The 23762-nt window shown below is 40.7% G+C and overlaps 1 gene segment (V, D, J or C); it reads left to right on the forward strand.

Annotated features, from left to right (window-relative positions):
- LOC101600058 overlaps window positions 1-23762 on the forward strand; it is a 746857-nt gene that overhangs the window by 566960 nt on the left and 156135 nt on the right.

The raw sequence follows: 23762 nt of genomic DNA on the forward strand, positions 1-23762 counted from the left end.
ATAAACTAAGATGATCAGTTTCTTTTCATGGGGAAGTGAATTTGTCATAAAGGCTCTTTAACCATAGGATGTAGCTAATTCCATGTCAAGGAAAGCATACAGTTTTCTAAAATGCAACCAAACAGACAGACCACCTAAGGAGGTAGTTATCTTTGAGAAAGTAAAAAATTAAGGAAAGCAAAGAACAAAGGGGCAAGAGATAGAAGAACATTATCCCCTCCCTATAATAATCACTCCCTTTAGAACTATCCCAAACCTCTGAGGTTTCCTCGGGCTTTGTGCCGCTGGAACATAGGCCCCTCCACTTTCTGCTACTAGGAACCTTAGGAAAAGCTGGGAAGACCATTTAAAAAGTGAAGTGCTCTCTAGGGAGGCAGGGATGCCATTGGGATTCATTGTGAACTTTCACTTTGTTGTGCTCTTTGATTTCACACAGTGTGAAATTTTGAGATTTTCTTATCAGATATGTAGGCACCTTGTAGCCTACATAAAATCTGTAAATCTTTATTGCAGCTAGATTAAGTTATTTCCATTCATGAAGCTGATTTTAGTCAGAGAAATACTTTTCTCCTCTGAGGTATTAAAAAAATCATCTTTAAACTAAGTCATTGTGATTCGATTTCCTGCTTTTCCTCTGGTGCTGTGTTTCCTCTTAGAGCTCTAGACATAACAGTCATATTCTCATCAGCCTTCCAGATTTCCTCTTTGCATTAGTAAACTCTGCTGTGCAAATATCCTGAACCTTGATGGTTTACCACAATGGTCATATACTTTTGGATCGGCTGTACCATAGTTGGTGACTACAAGTTTGTTGTTGAGTTCTGCTCTCTATGCCTGCCCATTTTAGGCTGAGAGATCAGTCACTATTTCAGGCACACTGTTCTTATGGCAAAAGGAAAAGAGCAAGAAAAGTGCTAGCAAAAGTTCAAGAAGCTTCTGCTCTGACATAGCAAACATCATGTCTGCTCACACACAATGGCCAAGACCAAGCCCTGCATCACCTGAGACCAACACCATTCCCACAGTGGGTAGGAGATGATAATAATCTATGTGGAAGAAGGACTGAATTCTTTTTTTTTTAATTTTTATTAACATTTTCCATGATTATAAAATATATCCCATGGTAATTCCCTCCTTCCCCACCCCCACACTTTCCCATTTGAAATTCCATTCTCCATCATATTACCTCCCCATTACAATCATTGTAATTACATATATACAATATCAACCTATTAAGTATTGATTCAGGTGTCCCCCATAAACTTAGGTGTTCTGAATACTAGGGTCCCAGCTGATGGAGATTTGGGAATTAACGCCTCCTGGAGGGAGTGTATCATTGGGGGCCGGCTTATGGGTATTAAAGCCAGTTTCCCCTTGCCAGTGTTTGGCACACCCTCCTGTTGCTGTGGTCCATCTTCTGTTGGCCAGGGGGTGATGTCCACCCTCTGCTCATGCCATTGTTTCCCCCTGCCATCGTGGAGCTTCCCCTCGAGCCTGTAAGCCAAATAAACCTCTTTTTCCCAGAAGCTGCTCTTGGTTGGGTGATTTCTACCAGCAATGCGAACCAGACTGCAACAGTAAAGTGGTACCGAGGAGTGGGGTTGCTGCTAGACACCTGACTGTGTGGCTTCGGCCTTTTGAAGCTGATTTTCAAGAGGAATGTGGAAGGAGTTGAAACCTTGGCCTAAGAGATGCCTTGCAGTGCTGTAAGTACAGCTTGATGGTCTATCCTGGTCAGAGCTGAAAGACCTGAAGGCAGTAAGAACTATGGACTGTGAGGTTTGGCTTATGAGGGTGAGAAAGAGCTGTGCCTGGACTGGGCTAGCAGTTTGTGTGAGAAGCTTGCTCTTGTGCCCATGTCCTGAGAAGTTGTGCAGGGTTGCTTAGCGTAGAAATGAACTGGTGTGTGCAGAGGGATACGGCACAGAAAGAAAAATCTTTGGGTGAACTGTTGCCCATTCAGCTGCAACTGAGAGATTACAACCTTTGAGACTGGGCTAGCTGACCTGCGCTGGGGCAACAAGAAGAATGTCAACTCTTTTGAAGGGGTCTGAGTGCTCAAGGAGTCCTGTTCTTCAAAGTCTGCTTTATTCCCCCCTGGATTAACAAATTGGCACCCTACCTGGTATTGTGGAGTATAAGAGGGTCATTGAGTTTGCAACATGGTCTTGTGTTTTGGAAATGGCCATGGGCAGTGTGAAGCGGGTTTGCTGGTTGCCTGCATAGAGACCCCATGGGGCCATGAGGATGAACCGTGGCTTGCAGTGGAGACCCAGTGGAGATGCCGGGACCATGAGATGGCTGCCGAGGAGCTGCCGGCCCCGATGAAGTTTTCCAGGACTGTGAGTAGCCTAGCTGGAGGGGCAGAATTGGAATGCCAGAGACTTGTTGCTGGTTAGAATTATCGGACTTGAAGATTTGTCACTGGTTTGAGTTGCTGGACTTGAAGCTAGAGTTTGATGTTTGCCCTGGTTGTTTTAAATCTTGTATTGGTTGAATGTTTCTTTGCTATGCCCAATGTCATCTATTGCAGTGTGAATATTTATTCTGTGCCATTCTGGGTTTTTTGAGGTTATATTTTGGTATTATGGCCCAGTTAAAAGATCTTGAACTATGGGGATGTATGAACATCATTGAGATTGATAAAAACTATGGGGACTTTTAAAGTCAGACTGAATGCATTGTATTTTACATCATGTATGGATATCAGTTTATGGGGGCCAGGGGCGGAATGTGGTGGTTTGATTCAGGTGTCCCCCATAAACTTAGGTGTTCTGAATACTAGGGTCCCAGCTGATGGAGATTTGGGAATTAACGCCTCCTGGAGGGAGTGTATCATTGGGGGCCGGCTTATGGGTATTAAAGCCAGTTTCCCCTTGCCAGTGTTTGGCACACCCTCCTGTTGCTGTGGTCCATCTTCTGTTGACCAGGGGTTGATGTCCACCCTCTGCTCATGCCATTGTTTCCCCCTGCCATCGTGGAGCTTCCCCTCGAGCCTGTAAGCCAAATAAACCTCTTTTTCCCAGAAGCTGCTCTTGGTTGGGTGATTTCTACCAGCAATGTGAACCAGACTGCAACAAGTATCCTCCTCCCTTCCTTTCTCCACCCTTTATGTCTCCTTTTCAACTTACTGGCCTCTGCTACTAAGTATTTTCATTCTCACGCAGAAGCCAAGTCATCTGTAGCTAGGATCCACATATGAGAGAGAACATGTGGCGCTTGGCTTTCTGGGCCTGGGTTACCTCACTTAGTATAATACTTTCCAGGTCCATCCATTTTTCTGCAAATTTCATAACTTCATTTTTCTTTACCGCTGAGTAGAACTCCATTGTATAAATGTACCACATCTTCATTATCCACTCATCTGTTGAGGGACATCTAGGCTGGTTCCATTTCCCAGCTATTATAAATTGAGCAGCAATAAACATGGTTGAGCATGTACTTCTAAGGAAATGAGATGAGTCCTTTGGATATATGCCTAGGAGCGCTATAGCTGGGTCATATGGTAGATCAATCTCTAGCTGCTTTAGGAACCTCCACACTGATTTCCACAATGGCTGGACCAGATTGTATTCCCACCAGCAGTGCAGAAGGGTTCCTTTTTTTCCACATCCCCGCCAACATTTATGATCATTTGTTTTCATGATGGTGGCCAATCTGACAGGAGTGAGATGGAATCTCAATGTAGTTTTAATCTGCATTTCCCTGATGACTAGTGACGTAGAACATTTTTTTAGATGCTTATATGCCATTCGTATTTCTTCCTTTGAGAACTCTCTATTTAGCTCCATAGAGGACTGAATTCTTTATAGCAACAACTATAACCTAAAATACCCTTGGACTCCACTTGGGCATTTTATCAAACAGTCTGTAATGGGTCAACACTTGCCAGCTGGGATAGAAGTGGAAAAGGCGTGACATAACATAACAATTCTCTAAGAACCTTCCGGCCTAGTGAGATCTTCCTGTTCTGGAGCCCCCACCCCCCACCCCACACACACACTCCCATTAGCCTTCATCCAAAAGTGAGGCTTACACACATCAAAATCTCTCTAAATTAACAATGCTTATCTTCTTTAACCTATTCTGATTTCATTCTCCACTGGAAAATCTATTTCTGTTTTTCAGAAAGCAGTGAGAACTGAGGACAGCCATAATCTATCAAAAGACAAGAATAGATAGCTGACTTCCTTATAGGAAATGAACCACCCTTCACACAGTAGTCAGAAACCACAGGGGAACTGATGAGATGAGTTGCTTCCGTGTTAAGTCTGATAACCTAGACAAGGGTGATGGAGACAGACACTGAGGATACGCAAAATACACCAAAACAGAAATCCAGAAGCTTCTGAAAACTCAACACTGAAGGAGAAATTAAAGCACACTCAGAAAGGGAAGTTTGTGGAAGAGAGGGCAGAAAGAATATAAGAGCCACAGGGTGGAAAGGAACATCCAGAAATATAGCTCTCCAGAAAATGACAGACTGTTGCTCTCACAATTCATAACCCACAACCCCATGGTGAATATCAGCAATCCCACTAAGGAGAACCCTCAGTGGAATAGGGATAGGGAGAAGGGAAATGATGTGTCCATACAAGGTTTCTACTTAATATAAAAAAAAGTCTCATTACAAGCCTCCATGTTCTTGAAGAAAAGGGTTTAACCTCTAACAAAGGAGAAGAAAAATTGTTGGGATTGTATCTCCTGCAAAAATGAACATTTTTCAGCTGCAGTAACATTTTAAACTTTATTTTATTTTCCTATGATGTCCCTGCCCTATCACACATCCCTGGATAAATATTTTGTGCCATAACAGAGAGTCCTCAGGGCCAACAGTGGCATAAGGAATTTCTTCTGGGCATTTGTTGTGCTGTCCATCAGAGCCCTTATCCATACATAGTATAGGTAAAAAGCAAACACAACAGACTTGAGAATAAATGCATCAGCCATACAAATGTGCTGTGGCTCTGACTCTCAGCTCGACCTCTTGTAAGGAAAGTATAAGAGACAGAGACGAGCAGAAAAGAATACCAGACTTGATCTTTACAGACAGACTGTTTCTTGAGAGAAACAGTGAGGGTCAGCAACCTTTCCACAGGATGAAGGCTGAAACACTGAGCCAGGCTAGGGTGCAAGTTTATAAGGAGGATCCTAAGAAAAACAGACTGTACCAGCTGCAGGCCCAAGGGAAGTAGATAAGGAACTGTAGTTATTTGTGTCCTTGCTCAGAATAAGCTTTTTCAGCCAAATTTTCTAGGGAGGATAACCCACCAGATGGTTTCTGTTCCCTCAAGGTTTTCCAAGTTAAGGGAAGTTTATCAACTGGAGTACCCTATCAAGGTTGCATGTCTCTGTGACTTCTTTATTGCCTGCTAGTTTTAGGAATAGTCATTACCTCTTTAGTTCCCTCTAGTTTTCACGGAAAACTATTAACCCTTCATCTCTGAGCCACCAATCTTGGACTTAGGCTGGCACTTTCTTTTTGCATATGTGTGTGTGTGTGTGGTATATGTGACTGTATGTATTCATGTTCATGTATGTGTGGGTGCACATGTGTAGAGGCCAGATGTTGATACCAGGTGTCTTCCTTGATCAGCCTCCACCTTATTTACTGAGGCAGGGTCTGTCACTTGAACACAGGGCTCACTAATTCAGCAGGCCTAGCTAGCAAGCTTGCCCCAGGGATCCCATCTCTGCCTCCTGAGTTTTGGGATTACAGAAGAGCCAAACTCCAGTCCTCACACTTGCATAAGTCACACTTTACCCACTGAGCATCTCCTAGCCCATAGGCTGGCACTTTTTAAAATAAGGTACTATGAGAGACTAACACTCATGGAGTTTTTCAAAAGGCCATGTTCCCTGGGCTTCCCTAGTCCATCTCCTTAGCATGTGCCATCCCCAGGCATCTTTAATTAGAATGCATTCCCAGATTCACACTGTAGCCTGGACTGCTGAGTAGATTGATGCCATGCGCTTTGTCATGGACTCTGATTTTACTCACAATGTTATTTCAATTTGATGGATGCTGGGGTTGTTCATTTCGCCATCTTGCAGCATTTCTTTTGCCCTCCTTGGTAACTTCCAAAGTTTCCACAGTCACTACTCAGTCACTTGCATGCACTGACTCTCAGACTATTTTGCATTAAAGTCCTACCAAAAGCTTAAGTTTGTATTTCTATTCAATAATCTTTTCATCCACTCATACTAAGCATTCATTACACAGCTCCACATTAAAAGGCCTTTAACTTGTCAGATACATGATGTATTATAAGAACACTTGTATTCTAAACTATGCATTAATACAGAAGTGCAATGATAATAAAGCAACCACTCTTCACTATGGCATTTCTAAACTTGTTGAAACAAACAAGCAAATTGTATGTACCCCAGTCCTTGCCTCTATACCTGTCCCCATTTACCATCAAAATTTGCTATAGCTGGGCATGGTGACACAAGTCTTTAATCCCAGTACATAGATGGCAGATGTAGGAGGATCACTATGAGTTTGAAGCCACCCTGAGACTACATAGTGAATTCCAGTTCAGCCTGTTCTAAGACCCTACCTCATCCCCCTCAAAAAAAAAAAATTCACTATAACAACACCACCAGCACCCTGTGGTGGAGCATGCCCTTAATCCCAGCACTCATGAGGCTGAGGTAGGAGGATTGCTATAAATTTGAGGCCAATCTGGAGCTACAAAGTTTGTTCCAAGTCAGCATGGGCTAGAGTAAGATTCTGCCTCAAAAAATATTCCCTATAAATCCTATACAATCTTCTAGGATATCCAGTATGTACAGATCATGGCAGAGGGTCAGTGGCAAACGCAGGATGAGTGGAACTCCTGAGAGGTGACAAAGTCACTGGACAGTACAAGCTCTAGGTCCAAGATTCCACTTGAGTACTAATTTTCCCACTTATATGGCTCATAAACTCTCTTCTAGCCCCCCAAAATACTCCCAGGATCATTCTCTTTTATTACATATCTGCCTTCCCAGGAGTCCCTACAGGAATTGAGTGGTTTCTTCCATTGTTTTCTCAATTAGCTCTTACTCCATTTTTGCTATTCTTTCAGCCTCATTCCTTTTCCCTTTCATTCTGAAATAAAACTAATTGAAAAATACTAGGTGCATTTAGTTCAGTGCCCAGGAACCAAGAGGGAGGTACTGTGAAATGATGAGTGATGCAATGTTTGTCAGAAGCTGTGGGAACCACTAGTATAAAGGGTCAGAGTAGCTAGCATCTGTCCCAGAAAGAGAGTTAAGTCTATTCTATGCATTTTCTCCCCCTCTCCTGCCTCTGAGACCTCACCCAGAAGGCAAGCTCACCTTAATTTCTCCATCTGGAGGAAGTGGGGAAAGTCTTACTCCTACAGCTTTCTTCTCTCCCTTTTATTGAAGGATCAATGTTTTGTTGGCTACTCCATGGGAGATGAAACATGAGTTTCACTAGCCTGTGTCCTGGAGAATAACTGATTATAAAATGATATAAGAGCTATATGATATATAAGAATATCTTAATTCCAAAACTATAATTCCAGCTACAGAATTTCAGTTTCCTGTAAGTACTAGGGCATCCAATTTCTACTTTTTGTTTGTTTGTTTGTTTTTCGAGGTAGGGTCTCACTCTAGCCCAGGCTGACCTGGAATTCACTATGTCATCTCAGGGTGGCCTTGAACTCATTGTGATCCTTCTACCTCTGTCTCCCAAGTGCTGGGATTAAAGGCTTGCACCACCATGCCCAGCACTTTCTACTTTTATTTAAATCCCACCACCAAAGGAGGAGAAAAAATATTAATGGCTAACATCCTCCCCAGCTTATCCCCCAACAAAGAATTAAAAAAATACTTTTTTTCCATTTTACAGAAGGAAGTTACAGAGGGCTTTTCTCCCATGCAGAGAATACTACCAAGGGTAGAGGCTTCTATTCAGGTTCTTTAAAAATAATTAGCCATATGCTCCGAATACAAATTGAGCTTGTATTCTCTATTGAGATGTTGTTGGGTAGAAGCACAAAACCACATTATTTTTTACTTTTTAATAAATAGCTTTTAAGCAACAAAGATAGATATAAGATGAGTCTATCAAGAGCATGAAAGTTCCTGTTCTGGTTTCTTCATGTTCACCCTGAGGACCACTAGCCTGCAGGAATAATGTAGAAGATTTTTAGAGACAACAAGATCTTCACATTCTACCCACATTGTTCTCTATTTCAGAAAATCTTAACTGTGAAATCAGAAGTTCCAGGAAAGTAGAAAGAGATGCAACTTTCTCTACCTCTGCCCAAAAGGAAGTGATCACTGCAGTGACCTAGACACCCTGTTACTCTTCATAGCAGCCTTCTTGGATAACTATGGCCTGTTACAAAGCCTAAAATTTATAAGACAAAAATAGAAGAAGGAAGAAGAGAGAGAGAAGGAAGAATGAAGGAGAGAGTAGAGGGAGAGAAAGAGAGATGTCATGTAGCAGCCACTCATTGCTCTGGGGTGTCTGGTGAGCTACAGGCTGGATTCTAACTGACATGTGGGCATGTATTGTCCATTGACCAGAACCAATTAGTGAACTTCCCTGGCTGAATTCCACCTCTCAAAAGGGAGTTGAGTAGTATAGAATTTAGACCTAAAAGGCCAAGGCAAAATTTGAAATAACCAAGGACACAGACTGAGCCCACTTTATCCAGTGCAGAAGGCCAGGATATGCCTCAACACATAGGAAATACAAAACACTCAGTGACTGTGCAACACTGTTGTGGGAGCTGAGTTGGGCAGGAAGATGATTGGTGCTGACCAAAATATACCCTCATACTTTTGGTTTACAGGAAGCCAGCAGTGAGCTGCCACCAGGCAGGAAAGAGCCTTAGCAGGGACCATGTTGTAGTGGAGAAAGGACAAAGAGTAGACTCCAGCAGCTTCTGATCCCACAGCAGCCCTCGTGGTCATAGGTGACACCTTTGTCTTGTCTCCTGAGCCTTTACTATACTAAAATAAGTCTTTAGCATACTACAATAAGACTTTACTATACCACAATAAGCCTTTACTATATACAATTCTTTTTGTAACATAAAACTTTTCAAACATACATATTGGAAGAATCTAGGAAGATACTTTTTAAATCTTAATGCCCAGAACCACCCCAGACTTATTAATCAGACTCTGCAGTTGGGGCAGGGAGTAGCATCCTGCTTAAGTAGTTCTTAAAACTCCCCAGATAGTTTCAATATGGGACCAATGATAAGAACCACTGCATGGAGGTCATTATCCTAATTGACTCACCAAATTTTCTTAGCCTCTGCATTATTATTTAAACTGAAATATTTCTTTCTCCTTTTTTCTTTGCCCTACTCTGTCCATTGAGAAGAAAACTTCACAATGTTCCCATGAGGTCTTTTTATTCACTTTGAATTTTGCTTCTTCTCATTTACTTTTCATTACCATAGTGCTCTGCTTACATATCTTCCCATCATGTTCATTTGGTTTTGTGGGTTTTTTAATCCACATCAACATTTACAGGGCACTTGATATGGCAGAATACTACAGTAAATACTTAACTGCTAGCAAAAATTAAACCCAACACAATAATGCTTTCTGTTAAATTGAATGCTACAGTTATGAGCTCATGTCTGATCGAAGATTGGCATTTTGGCAAAGTATATTTATCTTCCAGGGAAATAACTGCCTTAGTATATAAATAAAAGATCCGAAATAGACAGATATATTGTGACAAAAAATAAGTAAAAGAAGTATCTACAAATACAGGCAAAGAAAAATTTCTAACAGCAATCAGAAACTAAATATCAACATCTCCTCTGCCAAACTCAGTCTCATTCTAAAAGGAAGATGTTACAATTTGTAGCAGAAAGTAAAGGGACCCAGACTTTACCAGTGAGGCCATTCTCTTAGGATAGGACATCTGCTGGTTCAGGCTCATTTACTCATTGTCTGCATGCAAACTGAAAGCATCAAGCCAGACTCTTAGATGTGGAATACTGAGAAGAAGAAAGAAGCAGAAAGAAAGCACCAGAAGCATAGCCTTTCAGTTCTCAGAGGAAGCTATGTGGGATCAGCCAATTCATCCTCCTGCTGCCCTGCCAAATAGGTAACAGCCACCTGGGAACCTCCTAATCAAAAGTCTATAGCTTCCTGGATCTACAGAGAACCCAAAACATTGACTCCCCTACAGACTCAACCTACTGCACAGCACACTATACAAGCACACTATGCATACCTTCAGAATGACTGCATAATTACTAAATAACTCTAATTCAATTATCCCTGGAAGAATTTGTGGGAAGACTGGAAAGGAAGATAGCCTCTGTAATCCCACACTGAGTTTTCAAGTTCTTGATAGTCTGAGACAGCTCCTCAATTTCTTTATCTCCCTTTACCTTGATCTTTTTTTCTCATGAATCAAGTAAGAACAATAAAAGCTAGAGGAATTTGTACCTTTTCAAAGCAAAATTTTGAAGTACCAAGTTTTACAGCTTCCCTTTCTTGGTAGAATTGATAATCCAAACAGCCAGTTCTCCCTAGAGATTGCCAGAGCCACCATGGGAAAGAAGGGGGAGTTGTCACTGTGCCATACTGCTGCTGCTGCTGCACCTCTAGGTTAAGAATGAAACCTGACCTTCCCCCCTTACACACTCCCAACACACATCTAACTACAGATGACAAGGCACACTCTTAACTTCATAACTACCAACCTCCACAATGAAAAGTGTTATCCCAATTTTATTGCTCTAGTAACAAAAGCCTAGTGAGTAAAGGTTAGAATCAGAAGCACCCAGATCTTGTGAGTCTCAATTCAGTGTCTCCACAACAGCTCAGTTTCTACTTGATAACTGGAGCTGGCAGTGAGTCTAAGAAACAACCTTCTTTCTACGGCTATGGGGAGCTGAGGTGGGGTTACTCAGCCTCCTACTGCTCAATAGTCTGTGAAAATTGTTAATGTCAGGCACAGAAAGACAAGTCCTCCATGATCTCACTCATGTGGAATCTCATAAGTTGATCTTATCAAAGCTGAGAGTAAAATAATAATTAATAGAGTCTGGGGGAGAGCTGGAGTGGGGAAGGGATAGGGAGTGGTTGATGAGCCAGTACTAGGTGGCAGTTAGATAGAAGTAAGAAGCTCTGGTGGTTGCTGCATATTGGAGTGACTATGGATAACAATTTACACTATATATTTCAAAAAAGTAGAAATGAGTCTAAGCATTTTCACCATAAAGGAATTACAACAGCTTCAGAAGATATATATGTTTAACCTGATTTAAAAATTAAAAATGTATACATGAATCAAGTGCCACCCAGTACAACATAACTACATATATTTCTATGTTTTGTGTGCCAATTAAAAATAAATTTAAATAAAAAAGAAATGGGATACCATTTTATAACTTTATAACATGAAATGAAGTTCTGAAGGCAGGTAAGGTGCATATCTTTATTACCAGTATTTGAGAAGGAGGCTGAAGTAGGAGGATTGCTGTGAGTACCAGGCCAGCTTGGAGTTACATAGTGAGTTCCTTGTCAACTTGAACTAGAGTAAGACCCTGTTTCAAAAAAAAAAGGGGGGTGAGAGAGATCACAGTAATACCAAACACAGTTGTAGTAGGTGAGTTCAACACCCCACTCTTATCAATTGACAGGTCATCCCAGCAAAAAATAAACAGAGAGGCATCTGGATTAAATGAGACCATAGGACAAATGGGCCTAACAGATATATACAGGACATTTCATCCAAATGCTGCAGAATACACATTATTTTCAGCAACACATGGATCATTCTCTAAAATAGACCATATATTAGGACATAAAGCAAATCTTAACAAATTCAAGAAAATTGCAATAATTCCTTGCATTCTATCTGATCAGAATGGAATCAAACTATAAATCAAGTAATAGTAAGAAAAGCTATAGAGCATACACAAAATCTTGAAAACTAAATAATACACTATTCAATGATGAATAGGTCAATGAAGAAATCAAGAAGGAAATCAAAAAAATTCATACAGTCAAATGATAATGAGAACACAACATACCAAAACCTTTGGAACACAATAAAGGCAGTCCTAAGAGGGAACTTTATAGCTATAAGTGTCTATATTAAGAAATTATAAAGGTCTTATGTAAACAACCTAATGCTTCACCTTAAAGTCTTGGAAAACAAAGAACAAGGCAAACCAAAGATCAGTAGATGGGAAGAAATAGTAAAGATTAGGGCAGAAATTGATAAAACAGAAACAAAAAAAAAAAAAAAAAAAAAAAACAATCCAAAGAATCAATGAAACAAAGAGTTGGTTCTTTGAAAGGATAAAAAACGATTGATAACCCTTAGCAAATCTGACCAAAAGAAAGAGAGAAGAGACACAAACTAATAAAATTAGAGATGAAAAAGGCAGCCTCACAACAGATACCAGAGAAATTCAAAAAATCATAGAGACATACTATAGAACATATACTCCACTAAGTTTGAAAATCTGAAAGAACTGGATGACTTCCTTGATTTATAGGATCTACCTAAATTAAATCAAGATGAGATTAATCACTTAAATAGACCTATGACAAATATGGAGATCCAAGCAGTTATCAAAAACATCCCAATTAAAAGAAGTCTGGGCCCAGATGGATTCACTGGTTAATTTTACCAGACCTTCAGGGAAGAACTAACACCAATGCTTCTTAAACTTTTCCATAAGATAAAAGAAAAAAAAAAAAAAGAATCCTATCAAATTCCTTCTACAAAGCCAGCATCACCCTGATACCAAAATCAGGCAAAGAGAACAAAAAAAGAAAATCACATACCAATCTCCTTCATGAACATAGTTGCAAAAATTCTCAACAAAATACTGACAAACAGAATATAAGAATATATCAGAAAGATCATTCACCCCAATCAACTAAGCATTATCCCAGTGATGCAGGAATGGTTCAACATACACAAATCAATAAATGTAATACATTATATGAATGGGCAGAAGAAAAAAAAAATCACATGATCATCTCATTAGATGCAGAGAAAGCATTTGACAAAAATCAAACATCCCTTCAAGATAAAAGTCCTACAGAGACTGGAAATAGAAGGAACATATCACAACATAATAAAAGCTATTTATGACAAGCCTATAGCCAACATATTACTAAATGGGAAAAAACTGGAAGCTTTTCCACTTAAATCAGGAAAAAGACAAGGGTATCCACTGTCCCCAGTTTTATTCAATATAGTACTGGAAGTCTTAGCCATAATAATAGGACAAGAGACACACATAAAAGGGACACAAATTGAAAAGGAAGAGATCAAGTTATCATTAAGACCCTAAAGACTCTACCAGCTAACTGTAAGAGCTGATAAACACCTATAGCCATGTAGGAAGACACAAAATAAACACACAGAAACCAGTAGCCTTCCTATATGCTAAAAATTCACACACAGAGGATGAAATCAGAGAAACACTCCCATTCACAATTGCATCAAATATTTTTAAAAAATAAAGTACCTTGGAATAAACCTAACTAAAGAAATGAAGGATCTCAACAATGAAACTCTAAAACACTCAAATGAGAAATTGCAGAAGACACTAGGAAATGGAAAGACATCCCTTGTTCTTGGATCAGAAGAATAAATATTGTGAAAATGGCAATCTTACAAAAAAAAAAAAAGCAATCTACACATTTAATGCAATCCCCATCAAAATTCCAAAGGTATTCTTCATGGAAATATAAAAAAAAAAAACCAAAAATTCATTTGGAAACACAGAAAGTCTTGAATATCTAAAACAATTTTGAGCAACAAAAATAAGAATGGTGGTATCACCATACCTAATTTTAACTTAGAATACAGAGCTATAGTAACAAAAACAGCATGGTATTGGCACAAAAGCAGACATGTAGGTCAACAGAACAGAGGACCAGATGTAAGTCCCCGTCCCGCGGGACCTAGTTATTCATGGGGGCAAGGAGGACCCTAACCTGAAATAAGATGGGCGAGAGAGAGGAAGAGACTCAAGCAAATGTACGCTTGTCAAGAGTCCAATTTTATTGAGCCACAGCGGCCTTTTTAAGGGTTAGGGTTAGGGTTTTGGGTGAGGGGGGTGGCTGGAGGAGGCAGGTGGTGGAAAGTTACAGAATCTTCTTGGCCTTTGGCCTAGGACAGTTTGCGGTTATTCAAAAAATTCACGGTACAGTTCTCACGTCTCTGCAGTTGCCAGGCAGGGTGTTAATTAGTTAGGTGTGGCGAAGTAGGGGGATGGAATCAGTTAGGTGTGACAGGGTGGGGGGATGAGGAAAGGTCAGAAGTTGCTCAGGGCAGAATTTGCTCAGGACAGAGGTTATCTCAGGGCAAAGGTCTGTTCAGGGCTCATCTCCTCATCTCCAACAAGCCTGCGTAGCTATAGCCACCTGATATTAGACAAAAAAAAAAAAAAAAAAAGCCAGAAATACTCATTGGAGAGAAGACAGCCTCTTCAGCAAATGGTGCAGGGAAAACTGCTGGATATGTATCTGTAGAAGGATGAAATAGATCCTTCTCTTTCTCCATGCACAAGAATTAAGTCCAAATGGGTTGAAGACCTTAATATCAAAACTGAAAATCTGAAACTGGTAGGGGAAAAAGAAGGGGAAACCCTTCAACATATTGGTCTTGGCAAAGAATTTCTGAATAAAACCCAAATTGTTCAGGCAATAAAACCATAGATTAACCACTGGGACCTCATGAAATTATAATGGTTTTGTAGAGCAAAGGGCACTATGAATAAAGCAAAGAGGCAATCTACAGAATGGGAAAAAAAAATCTTTGCCAGATATACATCTGATAGAGGACTAATATCTAGGATATATAAAGAACTCAAAAAATTAAAAAAAGAAATTAAAAAACCCAATTAAAATGGGCTATGACTAAATAGAGAGTTCACAAAAGAAGAAATACAGATGACATATAAACATCTAATAAAAAGTTGCACATCCCTAGTCATCAGGGAAATGCAGACTGAAACTACATTGAAATTCCATCTCACTCCTGTCAGATTGGCTACCATCATGAAAACAAGTGACCATAAAGGCTGGCAAGGATGTGGAAAAAGAGGAACCCTTCTACACTGTTGATGGGAATGCAATCTTGTCCAGCCATTGTGGAAATCAGTGTGGAGGTTTATAAGACAGCTAAAAATAGATCTATCATTTGACCCAGCTATAGCACTCCTAGGCATATATCCTAAGGACTCATCTCATTTCCTTAGAGACATTTGCTCAACCATGGTTATTGCCATTTTATTCACAATAGCTTGGAAATGGAACCAGCCTAGATATCCCTCAACTGATGAGTGGATAATGAAGATATGGCACATTTACACAACGGAGTTCTACTCAGCAGTAAAGAAAAATAAAATTATGAAATTTGCAGGAAAATAGATGGATCTGAAAAAGATTATACCAAGTGAGGCAACCCAGGCCCAGAAAGCCAACCGTCACATGTTCTCTCTCATATGTGGATCTCATATGTGGACTTCTGTGTGAGTAGTAAGAAAACTCAGAAGCAGAGGCCAGTAAGCTAGAAAGGAGATATAAAGGGAATAGAAAAGGAGAGAGTGGGGTACTTAATAGGTGCTGGCAGTGAGTCTATGTAAGTAGAAGAATAGATTAATGGGGTAAAAAGACCTAAGTAAGGTCAGGGGAAGAGATTGAGTAAAGGAAAGGCAGAGGGAGGGCTAATCAAAATCTAAAAGGATACAAATAAATCATATGCAAACCTACTGTTTTGGAAAATGGAACACTCAGGAGCCATATATTGTTACTAGAACATTTTCAGTGCCAGGGATGGGATACCTTCCAGTGAGTTGGCCAGGGAGGTCTATGATGCCCCCAAAATATTACAGGCCATTGCCAAGGCCCTTGGTTTCCCACCAGGAATAGATGGTAACGTCCTATTGCTGACATCTCCACATACTTGGGCTACAATGCCACTGAGAAATCCTGCTGTAACTGAGCTGGTAGCCAAGCCCATGTAGACCAGCTGACAGAAAGCTGGAAGAAGCCATTCTGCATGAAGTTCAATGGGAGAGAGAGAAATCACCAGTGAAGATGCTCAGCAGTGGACACTGCAAGACTTATATTTGACCAGCCAGGCCAAATGAGCCAACATGTGCAATAGTGGCTCATCTGTCAGGGTAGAAACCAACTGCCCTCTAATTTCACTGAAGGCCCACTGCATGGGAGGGAATACATCCCTGATACTGAAAATCTACAACAGGGTAGTCATATCCCTAGGGGTATAATGTCTGCCACTGTTTGGCTAAATGTATATACTATGCTCATCAAGCTGCCCAGTAATCTGTTCTCTTAATTTTCATTCCCATATATTAATGCTACCTTCACTTTTGGTTAGGGAAGCTTCTCTTTTCAGATGGCAGTGACCTTGGCATGACTCAGAAGGCATCATGGTACTGGGAAGAAGTGACAGAGGAGTGCTCAGCACTACAATATCTCTATCACACCCTCAAAGAATTGGGGTCCATTGTGGAAGAGGTGGAAGGAAGAATGTAAGAACCAAACGAAGGGTAGGATCCTTACAATGTGCTCCTCCAGAAACAAAAAGGCCTGGATATCCATGACCTCACAGTACCTGACACTACATACATAAGATCATCATAATAGGAGGTAAAATATCATGACATCAAAGTTAAAGAGAGATTAATTAAGAGAGGTAGGGGATATGATGGAGAATGAAGTTTCAAAGAGGAAAGTGGGGTGAGGGAGGATATTACCATGGAATATTGTTTACAATTATGGAAGTTGTAAATGAAAAACAATTAATTTTAAAAAAAAGGAGGATTTCTGGTCAAGATGGTATCCACCTAACCAAGCCACACCTCCCAGGAAAGGAAAGGCAAGATATTAAGGTTCACTGGGTCTTCTATGGGAGAGCAGACTCTAATAGACCTCCACTGGAAGGGCACAGAGGGGCACCAAAGGGAATGGCTCATTTCCATGCTCTCAGGTAGTCCACCTGTTCCCCAATCCCCTCAAACAGCTGTCCTAACCATACTCCCAGCTTCAGGTTCCTCCTGTACTCACTTCAGGCAAGGGAGCCCAGAACAGTGTAGCTCAACCTGCACTCAATTGCACAAGCAATCATCCTCCCCACCCCACACAAGCTCTGTCCCACTCTCCCTGACCTGTGCAAATGCTGTCCAACTCCCCGCCCCACATGAACTCCTTCCCACCCTCCCCGCCCCTTGAAAAAGCTGTCCTGCTCTTCCCACCCCACCCAAACTCAGTCCCTCCCTTCCTGCTCTTAGTGAACTCCATCCCACTCTCACTGTCCTATGCAGACTCTGTCCCACTCTCCCTGCCCTACACAAACGCTATCCCAGTTGGCACCACCCACCATCCCCTTGTGACCCCAAGAGAGCCAGATTAGATCCACTCACACCTCCAGCTTCTGGAACCCCATCCCATTGGCCACCACCCCATTCCCCTGTCCACTTCAGTATTCCCAATACCAAGCATTCCCATACCCCAAATCATGGAACAACAAGTCCCTACATCAGCTCCTTGGGCACCCACCAGAGACTCAATATAGGCTCCTTCCTTCTGAGCAGGCAGTCCCAACTGCCAACAGAAAACTGGTGGAAGCAAACATAAAAGGGAATAACCATAGGACACAATTCAAGGTTAGACTTTACCTTCCTCCTAAATCAAATAAGACTCATACACTGTGATGGGCAGACCACAGCCCAAAAGGAATAATATGAAAAAGTCAAATGCAAGTAAATACAATAAGATCACCTAGGCCCACAATGGATGTCTCTAATCAAAACATAGAAGAGACATTAGGATCAGAACTCCAAAGTGAAGTTAAAGCTATGCAACACTGACCGAGCAAATTGCAGAAGTTGTAGAAAAGCAATAAAGAGCCAATAAACATATGAATGCTGTCATCTTTAGACTAGACCTAATAGATTAGAACCTGGAAGGGGTCCAAAGATTGTTAAATAATCTGAAGACAAGCAAGAAAAGGTGGACCTAAATAATGAGCTGGCTAAGAAGACATAAAAGAAATGCAAGAATGGCTTCCAAGAAGCATCAAGAAAATCAAAAAATGATTTTCTTGGGAACTTGACAGAGGGATGGAAAGTATACATAGAAAATCAGTAGAAAATACAAACCTAATTGAACAAGCCCAAAACTCTATAGAAGCTCTCAAGAATAGAGTCAGCCATGTGGAGGATAGAAACTCCAATCTGGAAGACAAGATGGAAGAAACAGTTTGAGAGTTCAAAAGTTTCAGTAAGTTCAAAAGTTGCTGTGAACAGAACATGAGGGAATTGTGGTATACCCTTAAATGTCCTAATATCAGCATCACTGGAATACCAGGAGGAGAAGAAATTCAGACCAAAGGCATGGAGAACTTAGTCAACAAAATAATAAAAGAAAACTTTCCCACTTTCTCAAAATAAAGGCCCACCAAGTTACAAGCAGCTAACAGAACTCCACACAGGTTGGACCAGAGGAGAAACTCTACAAGTTATATTCTCTTTAAAACTCTAAATACTGATACCAAAGAGAAAATTCTGAAAACAGCTAGGAAAAAACAACACATTACATTTAAAGGCAACTCCATCAGAATTACTTCAGACTTCTCAATGGAAACCCTGAAAGACAGAAGGGCCTGGAATGGAACACTACAAAGTCTAAGAACCTATGGCTTCCAACCCAAACTACTCTACTAAGCAAAAGTCTCTCTGATAATACATGGTGAAAGAAAATTTTCCATGATAAAAGTCAGCTTTACAAATATATGAACACAAAACCAAACCTGCAGAGAGTACTTTAGGAAATTCTGGACACAGAAGAATCAAATAACCAACCTCAAATGCCTACAAGAAGCAGATCACAATAACCACACTCAGAGAAAAAAAAACAAAAAACATCAAAGTCCAAGAAAACACCAAACCACATAAACCAACACAATATGGCAGGGATCAAGTCAAACCTCACAGTTATTACCCTAAATACTATGGCCTTAATTCACCCATCAAGAGACATAAGCTAACAGGATGAATCAGAAAATTAAACTCCTCAATATGCTGCTTCAAGAAACCCACCTCACCACTAAAGACAGACAACTCCTCAGGGAAAAAGGGTGAAAAATGATATTCCAAGCAAATGGGAATAAGAAAAACACAGGTGTAGCTATACTACTATTGGATAAAATATACTTCAAACCAAAAGCAAACAAAAAGACAAAGAAGGCCACTTCCTACTTATCAAGGGAATGATCCAATAAGAGGAAATCACAATCTTTGATCTTTATGTACCAAATACAAGAGCACCACAATTCATTTAAAAAAAAAAAAAACCTACTTGAAAATAAAATAGAAATATCCATCAACACCATCAGAGTCTGGTCTTCAATACTCCATTATCAGCAATAGCACTAGCCAACTTACACTAATAGAAAAGCAAGAAGAGCTTGTGGCAGGAGTCAACAGTTTCTTTCATAACTCCCCTCTCCCTGGGAAAGCTAGGGAATAGATGCTCCTGTGCTGGTATGACCCAACTTTTAGAGCCACATAGTAGAGAACTGGTTTGATGACCAGTTTTCTTTGTCAACATGACAGGATTTGATATCACCTAGGAGACACACATACCTTTGGGTATGTATTATTAGAGAAGTTTCACTGATTAAAGGAGGCCAACCCTTTATGTACACCATTCCATGGGTTGAAATTCTGGAGGGAAAGGTTAACTGAACATCGGCCATTCTTTTTCTCCTACTTCAAACCAAGATGAGAGCAATTTCCTGCCACATTGCCTTCCACCCTGATAAACTGTTCTCTCAAACTGTGAGCCAAAAAAAAGACATCTTCTTGAATGACAATGAGAAGACAACATACCAAAAACTTTGGGACACAATGAAGACAGTCCTAAGTGAAAAATTTATAAACTTTAAGTGCCTATATTAAGAAATTAGGAAGAGAGGTACTTCCGGTCAAGATGGGAGCCACCAAACTGTGCTGCACAACCCCAGGAAAGAAAGGTAAGACATTAAGGGTTCACTGGGTCTTTTAGGGGAGAGCAACCTCTAATAGATTGCCAGCGGGAAGGCAGAGTGGAAAAAACAGGGAATTGCTGATTCCCTCCTGGGCGGGTAGCCCACCAGTCCCCCACCCTAAAGCAGCCACTGTACCCACAGTCCCAGCTTCAGGATACTCCTTACTTACTGTAGGAAAAAGGTCCCAGGCCAACATAGTTCCACTTGTCTCACTGCACAGGGGTAATCGCCATGCTACCCCTGCCCACAAGTGACCTTGGGCAGGCTCCATCTGCTGGCCCATTGGAGCTCAGGCTCTTTTGACCCATTTGCCCACCAAAACACCACCAACCCCTGTTTTGCAAGCTTAGCCTGCTTGGCTCATTCGCTCACTTACTGCTCTGGCTGCCCCACATTCACACTTGAGCCCTGGCCCAATCCAACTGCCATGGGAGCTCAGGCTGTCTCTGTCTGCCGGCCTGCCTCAGCTCAGGTGCCAGCCCCACCCTATCTGCAATGCCAGCTGACTGCCATTGTCCTATTGCAGAAAAGATCAGACTGCTTCTGAGTCCCAGTGTTCTGCCACACCAGAGTTCAGGCTGTTTCGGTGCTTGGTGCCTCAGTGTTCCTCCTAGCACAAGCGAAGACAGCTTTGGTGCATTAACATGTGAGAGCTCAGGAAACTTTGGTGCCCTGGCTAGCAAGGAGCTCAGGTGGCTCTGGCAAGTGAAAGCCAAGGTCCAGACTGCTTGGCAACTGCCTCAGGCTGCTTCACCTTCTCACTGTGCTTGAGCCCAGGTTGATACACCCACACTCGTGCCCATACACTGCAATGAGCAGACCACAGCACAAAAGAAATAGCATGAAAACTCAAATGCAAGAAAATCCAGTTAGATCACCCAGTCCTACAATGAATATCTCTAATCAAAACATAGAAGAGTCATTAGGATCAGAACACCAAAATAAAGTTATGAGCAATGCAACCCTGACCAAGCTACTGGTAGAACTTGCAGAAAAGCAACAAAGGACCAATAATCATGTGGATGCTGCCATCACTACACTAGACTTAATAGATAATAAAATGGAAAGAATTCAAAGACAGTTAAGACATATAAGGGAGAGTGAGAAAAAGAGGACCTCAAAAATCAGCTGGTGATGCTAAATGAAGACATAAAGAAATGCAAGGATGAATTCCAAAAGCATCAAGTAAATCAGAAAATGATGTGAAAAGGGAACTTGACAGAGGTATGGAAACTATACATAGAAAAGTAGTAGAAAATGAAAACCTAATTGAAAAAGTCCAAAACACTCTAGAAGCTCTCAAGAATGGAGTCAGCCATGTGGAGGATAGAAACTCCAATCTGGAAGACAAGATGGAAGAAACAGTTCAAGAGTTCAAAAGTTTCAGTAAGTTCAAAAGTTGCTGTGAACAGAACATGAGGGAATTGTGGGATACTCTTCAGGAAATTCTTCACAGAGAAGAATCAAATAATCAATGTCAAATGCCTACAAGAAGCAGATCACAGTAACCAAACTCAGAGAAGACACAAAAAATTTCAAAGTCCATGAAAACACCAAACCACATATACTATCACAATATGGCAGGGATCAAATCAAATCTCACAGTCACTATCCTAAATTTTAATGGCCTTAATTCACCCATGAAGAGACACAAGCTGGGCTGGAGAGATGGCTTAGCATTTAAGTGCTTGCCTGTGAAGCCTAAGGACCCCGGTTCGAGGCTTGGTTCCCCAGGTCCCACGTTAGCCAGATGCACAAGGGGGCGCACGCGTCTGGAGTTCGTTTGCAGAGGCTGGAAGCCCTGGTGTGCCATTCTCTCTCTCTCCCTCTATCTGTCTTTCTCTCTGTGTCTGTCACTCTCAAATAAATAAATTAATTAAAAAAAGAGAGACACAAGCTAACAGGATGGATCAAAAAACTATACCCCTCAATCTGTTGTCTTCAAGAAACCCACCTCACCACTAAAGCCATACACCTCCTCAGGGTGAAAGGGTGGAAAACAATATTCCAAGCAAATGGGAATAAGAAACAAGCAGGTATAGCTATATTAAAATCAGATAAAATAGACTTCAAACCAGAAATAATCAAAAGAGGTAAATAAGGCCACATTCTGCTTATCAAGGGAATGATCCATCAAGAGGATATTACAATCATAAATCTCTATGCATCAAACACAGTGGCACCACAGTTCATAAAACAAAACCTACTTGACAATACAATAGAAATAACCACCAACACCATCATAGTTGGGGACTTCAATACACGATTATCAATAATAGATAGATCATCCAAACAGAAATTCAACAGGGAAGTAAGAGAGCTCAACAAAACCATAGATCACTTAGACCTAATGGACATTTGCAGAACTTTCCATACCAAAACCACAGACTACACATTCTCAGCAGCCCATGGAACATTCTCTAAAATAGATCATATATTGGGTCACAAAGCCTGCTTCTACATATTTAGGAAGATTGACATAGCTCCCTGCATGATATCAGATCACAATGCTATATTGCTAGAAATTAACATCAAAACACCCACCAAGAATCCCAACAGCACCTGGAAACTGAACAGCACACTTGTAAACAATAAATGTATAGTGAATGAAATTGCAAAATTTCTAGAAATGGATGACAATGAGAACACATTGCACCAAAATATGGGACACAATGAAGGCGGTCCTCAGGGGAAAATTCATAGCACTCAATGCCTTCATAACAAAGACAGAGAGATCCCAAATCAATAACCTAACCATCCACCTAAAGGCACTGGAAAAGCAAGACAAATCCAACCCAAAAAGCTCCAGAAAGAAAGAAATAATGAAAATCATAGCGGAAATTAATGAATTGGAAACTAAGAAAACAAGTAAGGAATTGACAAAACAAAGAGCTGGTTCTTTTAAAAAATAAACAAGATTGACAAACCCCTGGCCAATTTGATCGAGCAATAAAAAGAGATGCTTCAAATTAACTAGATTCAAAATGAAAAACAAGAGATCACAATAGACATAAGTGAAATTGGGAGAATGATCAGGACTTATTTCAAAACCCTCTACTCCACAAAACTGGATAATGTGGAGGAGATGGATAAATTCCTGGATGCATACCATCTATCAAAGCTAAAGTCACAGCAGATTAATCTCCTAAACAAACTTATCACACTCACTGAGATTGAAAAAGTAATCATAATAATAACAATAATAATAATAAAACCTCCCCAAAAAGAAGAGTGCAAGACCAAATGGCTTCTGAGCTGAATTCTATCAAACCTTCATGGAAGAACTCAAACCAATCTTCCTCAAACTGTGCCACACAATTGGAGAACAGGGAAAGCTACCCAACTCTTTCTATGAAGCTAGTGTCACCCTAATTCCAAAATCAGACAGAGATACCACAAGAAAATGACTGCCCTATTTCCCTGATGAAATTAGATGCAAAGATCCTGAACAAATCCTCACAAAACGAATCCGACAACACATCAAAAGCATTACCCACCTTGATCAAGTGGGAATCATCCCAGGAACACAGAGGTGGTTCAACATATGGAAATCTGTCAATGTAATACACCTCATAAACAAGGTTAAACACAAGAAATACATGATCATTTCAATAGATGCAGAAAAGGCCTTTGACAAGATACAACATCACTTCATGATCAAAACATTGGAGAGAATTGGCATGGTTGGTGCATATCTTAACATAATAAAGGTAATATACAC

Source organism: Jaculus jaculus, chromosome 7 (assembly GCF_020740685.1).
Source record: "Jaculus jaculus isolate mJacJac1 chromosome 7, mJacJac1.mat.Y.cur, whole genome shotgun sequence".
Taxonomy (NCBI): domain Eukaryota; kingdom Metazoa; phylum Chordata; class Mammalia; order Rodentia; family Dipodidae; genus Jaculus; species Jaculus jaculus.